This window comes from Anabrus simplex, chromosome 1 (genome assembly GCF_040414725.1).
Source record: "Anabrus simplex isolate iqAnaSimp1 chromosome 1, ASM4041472v1, whole genome shotgun sequence".
Lineage (NCBI taxonomy): Eukaryota > Metazoa > Arthropoda > Insecta > Orthoptera > Tettigoniidae > Anabrus > Anabrus simplex.
In genome coordinates, this window is record NC_090265.1 from 1,283,441,123 (window position 1) to 1,283,458,401 (window position 17,279).

Here is a 17,279-nt window from a genome sequence, read left to right on the forward strand (position 1 = left end):
TTTTCAACTTTCATAAAGAGTAAGTCACTTCTCAGTCATGGAATAATAGCTAAATCCCTATACCAACAACAATCAATCAAAGCAACTAATGGTCTTCAAAAAGTAGCTAATTCCCTAGCAGTATTGAATTTTCTATTTCTTGTAGCTAAACAATAACTCAAAACCGCTTGGTTTAGTGTAAAATAGCACGATTGGCAACACTGATGTCCAAGCGTGTGAGGGGAAACCCCGGGATGGCATCATAGACACGTGACATCCAGCTTCGCGTATCAAACATCTTTGGTGAGTCATGCTTCCCTGCTCGCTATCCTGCTGTTCCTTGCTGAAACATATTTTCCACTCCATACTGCGCAGCTAAAAGCTCATTTCTTATCTGAATGAGTCCTCTTATCTATACCTATCTTATCTGTTGTCATCAATCAAATACCTTGTACTCGCAGAACATATTACACTAGAAAAAAATACCAGCAAATGCATTTATAAGCATAATAAAATTGGAAATATCCCCTTATTATGCCATTTTAGAACATAAAAAACAGAATATCATGCATCTATTAAAAGGACAAAATATGCATTTTTATGCACACTAAAAGTGGTCATATTCTGTTCAGATATTTGATGTGCATAAACAATTTACCAGCATATTCATACAATGGTGGGAAAAATAGATGCAAATGAATGAACTTTCGATCCTTAGTTATTATTTAATCCACTTATTCACCACCTATTCATCTAAATTTAGCTTCTACTTTACCGGGTATTTTGTGGAACAGTTGATTTTAATATTAACCCAGAGTCCTTTTTTCTGGAAAAATCTTACCACTTTGATAAGTTATAATCACCAGCAAAGCGTGTCTATTTGTGACAGCAGTTTCACAAAGTATGGAATTTATGTCTTCCATTTGTTTCCTGGGAAAAGCAATCTCTCTAAAGAAATATGTCTACTGGATACTTTTCCCAAGTGGATGCTGATAATTACCTGTAGAATAGATGAGTTTCTCAAACTTTACCTGCTTCCTTGCCGGCTTCTTTAATTCTTTTCAACTTTCTTCTGCTCTTGTAATCAACGTAGATACGCTTATCGTTAATGGAATCTCTTTCTTTTCCTTTTCTCTGGTCGGAACTCTCTCTCTCACGGTGGGATTTGCAACGTGAGGAACACGCTCTGCCTTGGTCTGTAGATATCTCGCGGTGTGTTTCTTCCACATCTACAGTTTTCACTTTGAAGCTCTTTGAGGTCCGGGACTCAATTATATACGGACTGAAATTGAAAAAGAAAACTATAATAACGCCAAAACTTACTGGCCTCGTGATAAAAAAAATTTAGAAGGCTAAGATTTCACATTTACTCGGTCTCGGTTCACGACGAAGATGACATGTAGAGAGCAGTAAACCTCGACCAGTCTTTATGCCTAGGGACAAACTGGTAATGAAGAATACACTTCCGCTATTCAATTGTACCATCAAAGGGGAAGTCAGTTAAAAATCACATTCGTCACGGGTCACCGAGACATGGTTATTTTACGAAGAAAGCCACGCCTTCCCACTTCAATTCTGTAGTTAATAGTTACCGGTAGTATACTGCTTGACATATACTAGATTCAACGGAACATTTCCGATTATATACAAATTGAGTTAGTAAGTGAAAGTAGGTTATGTCAAAAAAATTTGGAATATGAGTTGTGGACATTTTTTGTATGCATTCCAGCTACTTCACGTGGAATCTTAGAAATGATAAGTAATATCACTGTGGTCCGGATTTGTCATAAATTCGGAGGGTCTGGCGTGATAATAACGATATAAACAGTCATGCGAGAGTGTAATATTCTTTTGTGATCATATGTATATGAATATAACGACCATGCATGCTTTCTTATTTCCTTGAGTTATTTCCTTCATCGCAGGAAATACCAACGGCGTACAAACGAAGTCACTGCTTTTATGTAAACAACTTTTTAAATAGGCCTGCTGGGTTGAATGAGCAAAAAAGAATTGCTCAATTCAACTTATATCAGAAATACATCAGATATTTTAATTCTATTTCTTCACACGTGAGATGGGTCCAAGATAGTAAATAATTAAATTATTTTTCAAAAATACACTGTCGTACAGTAAAATCCCAACACCAAGAAGACATTACTTTAGAGGAATGCAGTTTAGACTAAGCAATTGTCTAGGTGGCATATTCATTGGATTAAATTGTTGCTGTTGATGATGATGATGATGGATGTTGTTTGAAGGGGCCTAACATCTAGATCATCGACCCCTTGATTAAAGTTTCCAGGTTACAGATTCAAGTATTCGCGGGAAGACATTTGACATGGTGATATGTTAATAACCGTTGTGGTCGCTATCATTTTGAATACAAACTTGCAAACGTGCATGCATTCTGTCGTATAGGCGCCGTATGCCATTTTGTGAGATGGGGTTTCACGCCTGTTGCACTTGGTCAGTCAAATCAGCAACGGTTAACGCTGGTATTGGGTGACACTGGATTTGTTGTCCCATACGTGCTGAGTGGGTAACGTCTGGTGATGTCACATGTCAAGGCAAATGGTCGACACGCTATAGAGCTGTACGAGGACAGGCGTTATCCTGTTGGAATACACCCCATTGAATACTGCAAATGGCAGGACAACCGGTTCTAATACCAGTCTGACATACAAATCCGCTGTCAAGGTTTTTGGGATAACTAGAGTCAGAGGAACTCGCTCCCCGGAGCAGAACTCCTGGTGTAGGTCCGGTATGTCGACGCCGCAGACAGCTTGGGTCCAAGCGCTCGTCTGGCCTTCTCCTTACCAACGTACGGCCATCACTAGCAGCAAGAAAGAAACGGCTCTCATCAGAGAACACAACAATCTCCACTCCGCCCTCAAAAGAGCTCTAGCTTGACGCAGTCGAACCATACGAGCATTACAAACCAATTATATGTAGTGGTAAAAATAGTGATTCAGGCGATTCTTTACACAGCTCCGCTATGACTTCGTTGTTCTTTATTTCTTTAACAAATCGTTACTCATTTCACCTAACCTAATTGATGCTACCGATCCTACTGAAGTCTTTTCTTAACTCAGAATTTCAAAATCTACCACCGCACTATTTATACTTGTAAGCAGTGGGAGTATGGCTCCGATTAGTTTACCTGTTATATTTAGCAATGTCCCTTGGTCCTACGAATTCTGATAGTCCACCACACGAAAATGTTCAGCTGAAATTCCTCCAGGGTTATGGAAAGGTTTAAGAAGGTATTCCGAATAGGAAATACAGAAATACCACGCGATCCACGTTTTAACGATGCTAAATGTGAATTGTAAAACAGGACGATTTTTCGTATCTGTCTGTTTAATGTATAATTTGGTACACTTCAGAATAGCAGCTTACTAAACACATTTTAATGGGTTAAATTAATATTATTTTTATTTATTTATTTATTTATTTATTTATTTATTTATTTATTTATTTATTTATTTATTTATTTATTTATTTATTTATTTATTTATTTATTTATTTATTTATTTATTTTAAGCCATAAGTTAGCATCTGACTGTTGGCAGTAGTACACTTCCTAGAAAAATAAAAGCGATCGCCCGAGTACTTTTCATCTCCAAGTACAAAAAATACCGAAAGGAAAGATCATATTGCCATACAGAACTCTTTGATATGTACATCTAGCCAATAAAAGTGTCCACTCATATGTTACTAGAACTATTTGAAAAGACAACAATCACTGCAAATTGTCCTAAATACTGTCAGTCACCTTCCTTAATATAACTAAATATATGCCATTTTATCGATGTCGTTATATATACATATATTTAAGACTTTTTCTGTTACCAATGACCATAGCACGGGCAGCAACATAGACAGCTCGACGCTGATGAAGATGTCACATGTCCTACGGAGAGGCTTCGTGCAGGTCTTTCTAGTTGACACTTGACGCCCATGGGTAACCTGTGCGTATCGGTGGGTTGTGGTGGTGGTGCTGCTGCTGATGATGATGATGGTGTTGATGATAATGATAAGGTAAGGAGAGGGCGAAATCCGGGGTTGACGCATAACCTACTCCTGTCGAATAACAATAAAGGGTCTGTTCAAGGCTTTACGTCACCATCCGATGAACGAATTATCATCAACGTCATCTGTTCTCACTCCATAATCATGAACACGACGGAGAGGTTTGGAATTAATCCCAAGCTTTTAGCATGCAATCTAGTGATTAGAAATTGTGTACAACCCTCTTTCCTACCCTGCCGACCAACACATGACCACCAGGCGGACAGTTTGCGACTGATTCTTCCGTACAAGTGACCGCTCAGTTTATGTGTGAGAAAATGTGCAATATAACACTAGCCTGCACAATAAAACTTTTTTGTGCGGTAAAAACGAAACTAGGTGGGTTTTGTGAATTTCTTAACGCAGAATTCGAGAAAAAAATAGTTTTGGCAAATCACGTCTGGTTTGGTGGCAATTTTACAAAATATTATTTTGTTCTTACGTAAAATTGTTGATACTTAGTATTGATTAAATGTGATGTATTAATGTAAATTTCAGCTTGCAAAACGTAATCATATTTTTCATGCACTGAATACACATAAATGCTGCTTTGTAAGCAAGTAGATAGTATGTATTATATTTTTAATGTATATTGAAGTTCGTGAAACTGAAGCATAAAGCGCCTATTTAGTTTCGACTGTACAGTTGCTTTTAAATGAATTAAACCGTACCTTAAATAAAAATTACATGGTTAAACATACACCGTTTTGTTACTTACGTTATGTGCAGGTTAGATTCACACCTCCGTCTTTTCCCGTTTTCCGTGGAATTTCCGGGTTTTTGAAGTTCTTGAATGATCTCTAGAAGGGTCGTCTCGTGCAATCGACCAACAGTAATCGGCCATCATATTCACATCCCAACGTCTCTGATAGCGTCGTTCTGCATCTTTGAGATCCTGGTGAAACCTTTCACCTTGTTCTTCACTGACAGCTCCTAAATTTAGAGGGAAATAATCCAGATGCGAAGCTAGGAAATGAAACTTAAGGCTCATATTACAACCGAGTTCCTTAAACTTTACCAACATTTTCCTTACAATTTATTTGTATTGAAGGTCCTTAATGTTGCCAAGGAATTTAGTCACTACACCTTTGAATGCGTTCCATGCCTCTTTCTCAATTTTGGTCATCGTGTCTGTGAAAATTTTATCCTACGAATCTGTGGTCCATCAAATACGCCTTCCTTGATTTTTGCATCTAATAATGAAGGAAATTTAGTGAATAAATATTGGAAGCATAGGCTACTTTTATCTAATGCCTGGACATACAGTTTCCTCAATCCAAATTTGATGTGCAAGGGTGGAAGTAGAATTTTTTCACGGTCAATAAGACTTACATTCAAGACATTTTGGGATTCTGGTTGTAGTTGTTTCCTTTCTGTCCAATTCACTGTATCCCTATGTTTATCCCGTGCCCTGCTATCCCATTCGCATAGGAAACAGGGAAATTTTGTATAGCCTTTTTGTTGTCCCAGCAACAATCCAATGATCTTCAAATCACCGCAAATTTGCCACCCATGCTCATGATATTTAATTTTTTCAAGCACCAACTTTAAGGTCTCGTATGTTTCACACATTTTTGTGGAGTGTGAAAGTGTACGGATGCCAGAACATTTGTATTATGAAGCAAAACAGCCTCTAAACTTATTTTGGAAGAGTCAATAAAAACACGCCAGTTACTAGGATCATACTCTTTCTCTCCCAACCGACGTAGAAGATTTGAAACATCCGTACAAAATACAAGTTCATCTTCTTGAGTATAATACTTTCGGACTGTTATCTTTGAAAGGAAACTGCTTTATCAATCCATCATAAACATTGCATAAGGGCTGGGGCTTTTAATATGTCTGATTATTCAAGTGGTCTAAGATGAAAGACACACTCTCAACTGTCTTATCTTCAATCCTAACATACCTCGCGGCCTATCGCGTATCTGGGGGAGTTTGTTATGAATTTACCAGGAAATCCCCAACTACAAAATGAAAATTCAGACAGCGATAAACCTATAATAAAATGCAAACAATAACAAATCAAATCACATAATTGTATTCTAAAAAAAAGTTGCGCGAGAACATCTGTCAACATTACATATTACGAATTCATGCAGATACTAAAACACCGAATTGCGTCAAAACTAGACGTGATAGGAAAAAATAGCATCAGTTTCGGAATCAGGGCAGCGATTTCCATAAGAATTATGTATTTTCTATTTTACCGCAAAATCATGTTGGCTAGTGTAATCGACAGGCATGGTTATTTTCTCTTGTGATATATGGAGGTATCTTAAAAAAGAAAAAATAGAACGAAGTTGCCACTGAGTACCCAAAAACCCAGAAGCTCGGGAGCGAGAAGACTGTAGGGCAATATCAAATAGAGATGAAAAGATATATTAGAGCGCACAACACAGGTACAAAAATAAAACACTATCATCTCCGTAATTCCATGAAATCATGTAATCAAAATAAGACTTGAATTAATTCCACTTAGAAAAACATCGTGTTCCATGTAAAGGTGACATACAAATACGTTTGCTTCTATCTAAGAGTTTTAAACTATCACGATCTGTTGAACAACCCATTACGTTATTCGTTCGGGTTGGATCATGTTGTTGTGCTATATATTATGTAGAGATCACCAGCGTTTCGAGGTGACCAATCTAATCAGGTAGCTAAAATCGACTACCATGAGTGCGATATAACTTACTTCTGGAGTATCGTACAATGAACGCCGAGAGTGTGGGGCTTAGGCGGGAGTCAATAATGCTGGCGAGAGGCGATAATGCCGGCGCAACAGGAAGGAAAACAATACCGTCGGTGATTTTCTGGGACTGGCAATAAGGAAGGCCTAAAATAAGCTGAAAGCTCCGTAAGAACGGAGTAGGCACCCAGAATGGTGTGGAAGTGGAAACTACTGGCATCTCCCACTGGGCTACACAAAGAGCGGAACCTGCGACAGTCAGTCAGACTCGAGCGACTCAGTCTTGAGTCTCTCAGTATTGCATTAATTGCGAATGAGTTACGAGACGGTCACACGTCCTATGCGCCAGCGAGTACTGTAGTGAAACAAAACGGTCTTAATCACATGACGTGCAACGAGCTCTGAAGTAAACTGTTCTGAAACGAGACTGCACTATTAGGCTGTTGGAGAACGGAAGTTCGATGTGATGGAGTCCACTGTGATCACCGGCGTGAGTGAGTCAATGAGTGAAGAGGTGAATTGGAAAACTCTAACACGGGGGAACTTGTAAATAAATAATATAAACTGTAGTTTACTGCATTTAGTGGAGAGTAAAGCACGCTCTCTCTCTGCATAGTAAGTTTTACGGACCAATCAATCAATCAATCAATCAATCAATCAATCAATCAATCAATCAATCAATCAATCAATCAATCAATCATTAAATCAATCAATCGATCAATCAATCAATCAGTCAATCAATCACTACTAATCTGCATTTAGGGCCATAGTCTTGTTTAATGCGTAATATGAGGAAATTACTTGTAATAAACAAAAGCAAATGCCAACAAACGAAATTTTATTACTTCCTTCTACAAACTGCAATGTGATATTTTCTTACAAAGTAATAAAATAAATAAAATGCAGGCGGCCATCTCTCGCGTACCATATAGATGAGATGGCCACTATCCATTTGAGTGTGTTATAGCCTAATCTCTTAGTCTATTTTTCAGATAACGTTTGTTCCAATACAAATTCTATTCTTAAACACAAGACTGACAAATGTCATAAAATTCTGTGCAAGTTTCATACATCCAACGAAAAAATTATTTAACCAACTATCCTCTCGTTCAGTTTTGATAAATTTTCACCACATACACAATCATTATTGGTATTAACACCGACATCAGAATCACTTGTTGAATTGTCATCACCCTCTGAGTCATCTCATCTCGACACATCTTCTTCGTACAACGCATTGGTATTTTGAATTTCTTAGCAGTTGGATTTCTCTTCTCTTTTTCCTTTTTCGTGTTCTCATTTTAATATTATCTTTCTTGCGTTCATTCATATGATACTTGGAAATTAATGCAATGCCCCTTTGTGCGTTAAATGCGGTGTGATTAGTAGAGTATCAAGCATTCAAAGAATTTGATTTTCAGAATCTCCCAAATCATTTTAAAGCTCCGCTAAGTTAATTTGGTTCGATTAAAGCAGTAGGCTTCCCTCTAGTGGATGTGCTTGGTTGATTTAGCTCAACTGATGGGATAGGCCTCACTTGAAGGACCTATTTATTGGGAGTGGTAGAGGCATTGTAATGTGGGAATAGCGAGGATTGTTTAGGAAAGCATAATATGGGATTGCAATAGTTTTTACGAGAAATATCCTGATAGTACTAATAGCCTTAAAACCCAAAAACGCATTCTTGCATGGCAGCACAAGGCACGAACAGAACAGCCAATTCGCTCGGTATTAATTACGTTAGTAACAAGTGTGTGAGAAACTTCTGCGATGTAGTGGAGTTAAACATCTTTAGATAGCTGGCTGAATCAACCAGGAGCTGTTAGTGCGCGTTCAATCTATGTCCACCTTAAAGCAACTCGTGATCACGCGTTTCCGATATTGGAGACGGGGTGTCAATTTCCAGTGGATGTAGATATTATCTAGCGTGATCGCATCGTCACTTGATCCATGTATGCCTTGGGGTGGAGATGGGTTTGCTGTCTCCGATAGTGAAGCTAAGAGCTCAGGTATCAGCAGAAACTGCACAGCATAAATCTTCCAGCATCCTAGGTTTTTGAATCATAGTTTGTTTGATTGATTCATTCATTCATTCATTCATTCATTCATTCATTCATTCATTCATTCATTCATTCATGTCAGGAACCTACTACCTACAATAGTTTGATTGAAAAGAGTTTGGGTATCATTTCTATGGGGAACGTGCAAGTGATTACTAGCGCTAAAGATGACGAAATATTGAGGTACTGTGTAGTCCATGCTGGTTTAACTAACGTACGGCTGTGGTATTGATTGACGGAAAGATTTGTTTATTTGTCTGTGTAATGGTATATTGCAACAAGTACACTAGTGTCCAAAAGTTAAGCATAAGTTACGAGTAAGCAGGGCAACAGGAAATAGACCGCAAATCGCACGACATATGCACCTACCAACCTTACGTGCTCGCTCAATACAGGGAAGGAGTGTTCCCTGCTTTGTCTAGCGGCGTTATCGCAAGGTAAACACAGGCAGTACCTGCGCCCCATATTCCCTCAGTCGTGTTTGCCCTGTTATAGTGTGCGGAGTGTAGCCTCGTGGTGAACGTGACAACATAATGGCACAACGACGCCACTTGGACCCCGTTTTGAAGGGCAGAATACTCGGCCGCCTGGAAGCAGGCCAGACACAGACCGAAGTTGCCGTATCATTAAATGTGCCACAAAGTGTAATTTCCAGGATTTGGAGACGAAGTTCGAGAAACAGGGGACGTTAGTCGTAGGCCAGTACCAGGTCGACCAAGGGTAACCATTCCACAGCAGGACTGTTATCTGGCCTTAACCGCCCGACGAAATCGGAGTGCATCCGCAAGACAATTGTCGGCGGGGCTTGGAGCCGTCTCAGGGGTTGCCGTTCCCCGGCAAACTGTGTACCGGAGGCTCAGAACAGCGGGGCTGTTTGCCCGACGTCCAGCGGTGTGCGTCCCACTCACTCCAGCACAGAGACGGGCCCGTTTACTGTGGAACCGTCAACATCGAAACTGGACCATGAATGAATGGAGACATGTGTTCTTCACAGATGAATCCCGCTTCGGTTTTCAGAACGATTCTCGTCGCACATTATTCTGGAGGGATCCGGGTAACTGATACAACCACAGGAACATCGTGGAACCGGACCGGCATGGTGGTGGTGGCGTCATGGTGTGGAGCGGCCACATGTTGAATGGCCGTCCGGACCTGCACATCTTCATGGGTGGTCCGAGGAACACTGTTAACGATCGGATATACAGTGATGAGGTACTGAGACCACATGTTCGACTCTTCAGAGGTGCGGTTGGTCCAGACTTCCTCTTAATTGACGATAATGCCCGACCGCACCGCGCTGCTCTAGTGGATGAATTTCTGGTTTTGGAAGACATTCATCGCATGGAGTTGCCAGCGAGGTCTGCGGATCTGAATCCTATAGAACATGCCTGGGATGCAATGGGGAGAGAAACTGCATCCCGTCAGCCTCCACCAAGGACCCTCCAAGACCTTCGCATTGCCCTTTCGGAGGAATGGGATCGACTGTCACAAGAGCTCTTGGACCATCTGATACAGAGCTTGCCACGTCACTGCGAAGCATGTGTGGCCGTTAGGGGTAAACATACACACTATTAACAGCATAATCTGTTGTGAAAAAACATTGCCAAGTTTTGTTAGTTGTTGTCAAATGTGTACCCTAGCTATCATAACATTTCTGACAATGTTCTCTCTTTTTGTTTTGTTTTTTGACAAGTTGTGTGATATATGGTGTGTGATTTATCTTCCGTTTGTTCAGCAATCCGTCTGACATTCCTATCAGGTGGTATGGCCTCGTTTAGTGATTATGCTTAACTTTTGGATACTAGTGTACTTGACATATAGAAGCAATATGGAACGCCCTCGTCCTGCTGAACGACACTGTTGTATCGTGAACTGCCATAATTGAGAACATTACAGCGATCTTAGTGTAAAGTTTATCGCGTACAATACGAAAAAGAATTAAGACAAAAAGGCAGTGAACCGAATGAAGTAATTACCGTGAAATAATACCAGCAGTATAATTTATACATAATTGGCATTAATAATATCTCATTAGTTCCTGCTCCTTGTTTATTACAATGCTAAATTCATATAATCCAATAACTAATTTGGTGCTGATTCCAGATTTCACACTTCCTGTAAAAAAAAAAATCCGAATTATTGCCTGCGAAAAATATTAAGGGGGAGTTATGTCTGAATTTTGAAACTTCTTCAGTTTGATTCTATTTTTACCAAATGTAGGTTTCATATTTAGGTACAAATGAACACGTATTTTACCAAATTAAAGATATGTAGATCTATTGATTCACACGTGTGTCTTTTTTCTCTTATACAGTAATAGCAAGATATCCGTGCTTTGCTACTGTTTTACATTGAAAGTTATCTTTCAAGTTTTAAATTTTGGAGAATCCACTGTCGGCTAGCCTATAAAATAAACCCTCAGTTCGTACGTCAAACGATTTTGCTTGTTGTTTTAAGGGGCCTAACATGTCCATAGATTTACAGCAAGTATGAGAACTCCAGCAGGCTAAAATTCCGGCACCTCGCCGTCTCCGATAACCACAAAAGTAGTCAATGGGTCGTAAAACCAAAAATATTATTGTTATTATTATTATTATTATTATTATTATTATTATTATTATTATTATTATTATTATTATTATTATTAAAACATTTTGAAGTACATCAAACTTGAAACCTAGTACATAAAATAACAATCTTCTTGTAAAATTACAACTTCGTACGTCAAACGGTTTTGGAGGGATAAATAATTTCGTTTCCTGAGCTAACCTCATTTAATCCCTTAGGGGTGTTTTAAAATATATCATATTTTACAACTAGGATTTAACAATATATACCGCTATTTGTAATTTTTTCTTCACATGTTAAACTTTTTCCGATGAATGAATATTTTTGTTTTCGGGTCCCCCCATTTAACACCCTTAGGGATTAATATTTTATTACACCAGGTAAATGCTGAGACTGTACTTTAATTAAGGCCATAGTCGCTTCCTTCATGATCCTAGCCCTTTACTATACCATCGTCACCATAAGACCTACATGTGTCGGTACGACGTAATGCAAAAAAAAAAAAATCCAACCTTCTGTTATTTAAACACCTATGATACCATTTGTAATAACGTCCTCTTTTGTGATATTATTTAATTCACTTTAGGGTATAAAATTAACGGGATTAAATCCACCATAAATGAAAATATCCCTCGATTTACTCTCCTTGCTCACCAGTTACATCAGCAACCCGCAGCGCTGACCTGCACGGTAATTCACCGACGTCCACTAGAGCGCTCTGAACCTCGTGACTTGCACGTTCCCCATTCTGTATCTATGACTGTAATAGTTATTTAACCTGTAAGTAACGTCAGTAATTTTTAACAGCTGAAGATGTGTGTGTGCTCAAGTGACAGCGAGAGTCGTCAATCTAGTCCAAGACCAGTCAACTCTACCATACACACGAATTGCTTTCACCGTTGTGTTTGGAAATACCCGTATGTGACGATGTTTACAGGAAATACTGACATGTAACATATACATTATTTAATTAAGAATGAGATTTCTCTTATGATCATCAGATACACATATTGTATTTTATATGACAGAACAATTCCGGCCAGAGTTCTAAATTGAAATATTCTATAGAGCATTTTTTCTAGGCACAACGAATACATAATGCTATTTCCACTCCCACATTGTACGTAGTAAATATGTTTCTGATTTAATGTGCTTTTATATGAGTTAGTATCAGTGATACGCCGAATTTCAGTATCCTTTTATTTGTTGTTACGTGACTATTGATCAAAATGTTTGAAGTTGTCTGCTCTTAGGAAACTATGGCAGACATATAAAATCGCGTGCTATGGCAATTAATTAGGGAGTGTGGCATGTGAGTTTTCACTAACCGTGAAGTAAAATCAGAGAAGTGGTAGGACATACATGTTATTTAAGGAATGTTATGGGGTCTAAATGTTTGTGAAAAGTCGCCTGTTTAATAACTTTTCTAAAGAGGTCAATAGCAACAAACAATATTAACGTGAAGTCCATTAACTTTCCCAAACTCATCACTTAATACAGTGCGAAGTTAAAAGGGGTGTTTTCATTAGATAATATTAGATCAATGTCCATATACATCACTTGCTACATCCCATTTTGTTATACTGTATGTTAATAGGTCATTTTCTATATTAATGATGACCATGAAGTTAAGTTCGTTAAAAACTTTAAAAACCTTAAATTACATTCAGTTCTGCACATAATTTTTAATCATAATCTAACACTATTGGAGATATTTGCATATCATGCCAGTCTATTTTATTTATATGAGCAACATGCTCTAGGATCGTTTCTTTGAGACAAGTAATATAACTTTAAAAATAATTAGCAGTGCAAGTGCAGAACTTAGGAAAAATAATATAAAAGGCAACGGCTAAGAAAAATAATTTCTGACGTAATGTCTTAGAGACTTCAGAGAAGTTCTTGAAGTAAGTCATTAAATTACTTCATAAAAGGAATAATGTACATATTGAATGGAAATTTTAGTCTTCGGCTCACTGAATGAATGGTCAGTGTACTGGCCTTCGGTTCAGAGGGCCCCAGATTCAATTCTCGGCCGGGTTGGTGATATTAACTGTGCGTTGTTAATTGCTCTGTCTCTGGGTTTGTGTTCGTCTTAATGCACTTCCCTTCAACTGCACACAACACATCACACTACCAACCAATACAGAAACTCGCAACAGTAAACACATCCCTTCACATAGAGTTGGCATCAGGAAGGGCATCCGGCCGTTAAACCAGACCGAATCCCATTAAGTGCCGATACCGATAAACTGGTAAGAAGTCTAGGAATAATACACCTGAATGAATTGTAGTATTTATAGTGCGAAATCTCCAACTCTCTCCAAAAGTAAATATGAACATTGAATAAAAGTATTACGGATAACCACTAATCTGTTGTCCGGATCCATGACTAAATGGCTAGCGTGCTGGAGTTTGGACACAGGAGCCCCAGGTTCGATTACCGGCAGGGTCGGGAATTTTAACCATCATTGGTTAATTTCGCTGTCACGGGGACTGGGTGTATGTGTCTTCTTCATCATCATTTCATCCAGATCACGACGCGCAGGTCGCCTACGGATGTCAAATCAAAAGATCTGTACCTGGCGAGCCGAACATGTCCTCGAACACCCCCGGCACTAAAAGCCATACGCCGTTTCGTTTTACTAACCTGTTGAAAACTGAACATTATTTCATGAATTGTGACGTATGTATTTTAAGCATATAACATTTTGTTTATGTAGCATTTGTAGTTATAATATGGTGAATTTTACTCAGTTTAAACCAGTGAAAGGTATACCTCCCCTGTCCCACCTAAACCAGTTGATGTGTTGGTAGTGGTGGTTAATTTTTCAAGAGAAAGTACAACTGGGCAAACATCCTCTCATAACACTAATCAGCGGAAAAATGGAGAGATCCGACACATCGAAGATTGTAGGTATCCACAAAGAAAGGGAAGGACCAAACGAGAACAAAAGGTACCAAGAGTGGTCGGACGGGAATAACGAATGTGAAGAAGCAATACCAGACAACCACGGTAGCCAAATGACGCTCCCAAGTTGAGAATCCCGGGTCCTACTTTCAGTCGGCTTTTACGACCGTAGCCGTGTTGAAACACCGGATCCCGTGAGATCTCCAAAGTTGAGCAACATTAAACGTGGTCCAAGATTTGAATGGGTTGCCACGCGCTGTGGTGCTGGGTAAGGGAATGGAGGAGCGGAAAGGAACTGGTCACCGTACCGTACGTAAACTCCGGCTCAGGCACACCTCTGCGGAGGTTCGGACCTGCCTTCGGGCAGAATACACCCTTACCTTACCTTACGATAGTCTGTAGATAATGTGGATGTATTCTGCCACCCCGGCCTACAGGAGGAGGCGGGACGTGATATGTAAGGTGAAAGATTTGACATCATGTCCCGCCTCCTCCTGTGGGCAGCTCTCTCGGGACTCGAAATAGAATAATGAGCTTCCAATCTCCCTTGAGGTTAACGAGATGTATTGATGTTTCCTGCCTGTACTAATAACAGCTGAACTATGAATAATACCCCTGACTTATGTAAGGATTAACGCCGCTATTCTCTTCAGAAGGTCCACAAAGCAAGCAGTTGTAACAGTCCTGCTTCGTCGCTCAGCATTCTTCTGCTATACTGTAGCTAATACAAAGACGCCTTCAGATGCAGCCCGTCGTTTCACTTGAGTTGTTCGTGCGTCATGCCTTTACAATTCTCGTCACGAGCCCACCTCGGGGCAATTAACCTTCAGAGATTACTGTTAAAGCTTTCAGCAAGGCGCTCTCGCCTTTGTGCGAAGCAACCGCATTCAACTTCTCGGGAATTGACACTGTCACCCCTCCTGTGTTATTCTAGACGAATAGCAAGATGCACAAGGACTTATGCCATAGTTTTGAATAAGTTCTGAGATGTCATAGGAGTATAAAGCTTCTGTCATGCTGTAGTAACCGCGTGCAAGTGAATCGAGCGAACACAATCCCGATCCCCATAACAACGCTACCTTCTAAGATGTTCTAGAGACCCGCAGACGCTCCTTTCAAAGGGGTGGGGAAATGGCTTAATTTCACGCAACCACGAGTATTTGCCTGATGAAGCTGCACACTCGATATACAGTCACCGCAGAAAAATTGCTGAGATCACCGCACCCAAATGTATAGCTTTCCATCATTGTTAACCTTTAGTTGTTTCCAGGTAACTATCCCCGATTGTCTACCTCAGTAGGTCTAGTAGTAGGAGATTTGTCTTTTAAAGATAAAAATTACCGAACGAAATCTAGCTACTACCAGCATATCCAGTCACTTAAAGCGTCTTTGCCATAAAAAAAAGAAGCAGAAATATTCCTCTAGGTTCATACAGTGATTTTGCCCTACTTGCCTAAAATATTCCTATTAAATTCCATGTTGACAAGCAGTAAACTAGCCAGTGTAATAGATGCCTGCGTTATAAACCAAATGAACAGCTGACTATGTTGATTTGACCTTGGTTGCCGCGATCTCGGCAAATTTTCTGTACCGGTTGTATAGCGGATGTGAAGATTTATCAAGCGAATGTTTATCGTTACACGGAATGAACGTATCTCCCGACCCAATAACTAGCAAACAATATAATGTGTCAACTCAGAACAACGCCTGATTTCTGAAGAAAAGTAGCTACGGGACATCAAGATAAATATTTTACCATTTCTAACAACATTCAAGGTAAAGTATTAATGAGAAGAGGAAGAAGAAGAAGTCAGTTTTCACTGTTATACAGATTACGATGTAGGCTACTCTGATGAACTTAAAGAAATATTCAACGAGTTGAAAATATTTTCCTCTTCCGAATGTCGAACAATAAACTAACTAGTACCAACGAACGTTCTTCATTTGCGTGCTTACTAGCTGTCCAAAAAAATTCGCAATTCAAATTAGTCACAACTATGTGAATATTTACGCAAATTCGAGCTAGATAAGCAAACTATGTACAACAACGTAGTCTAAACTATGATATAGAGTGGTATATCTAATCAGAAATGAATGGATTATTGTTCAAGATATTAAGATGGACATTTCTCCGATCTCCTATCTACCATGGAATTTAAAATCATTGGAGCTATGGTTAAAAATGCAGATCTCAACTGCAAGTTGAACAAGAGGCTACCCTCCTGGTAGATGTGTCTTCACAAAAGCAACTACAGTATACCACGAGTAAAAATTACATTCTTCAACGGCCTAGGTCAACGTTACGTTGTCCGGCTCCATGGCTAAAAGGTTAGCGCGCTGTCCTTTGGTCACAGGGGTCCTGGGCTCGATACCCGGCAGGGTCAGGAATTTTAACCATAATTGGTTATTTCCGCTAGCACGGAGGCTGGGTGTATGTGTCGTCTTCATCAATATTTCATCCTCATCACGACGCGGAGGTTGCCTACGGGTGTCAAATCAAAAGACCTGCATCAGGCGAGCAGAACTTGACCTCGGACACTCCCGGCACTAAAAGCCATACGCCATTTCATTTCATTTTTCAACGTTACATTTTTTTTTACGTCGCACCAACACAGATAGGTCTTATGGCGACGATGGGATAGAAAAGGCCTAGGAGTTGGAAGGAAGCGGCCGTGGCCTTAATTAAGGTACAGCTCCAGCATTTGCCTGGTGTGAAAATGGGAAACCACGGAAAACCATTTTCAGGGCTGCCGATAGTGGGATTCGAACCTACTATCTGCCGAATGCAAGCTCACAGCCGCGCGCCTCTACGCGCACGGCCAACTCGCCCGGTCAAAGTTACTTTTATTTGACTGTAAAGTGAATTTAATTTTGACTTGCTTTGTGTCGAATTCTGCCTAACCAGGCTTGAATAGTATTAGCCTCTAAGAAATATTACAATTATATTCATTCATTTAAAAATTAAATGATTTTAGCAAACTGCGTGATGAAAGGC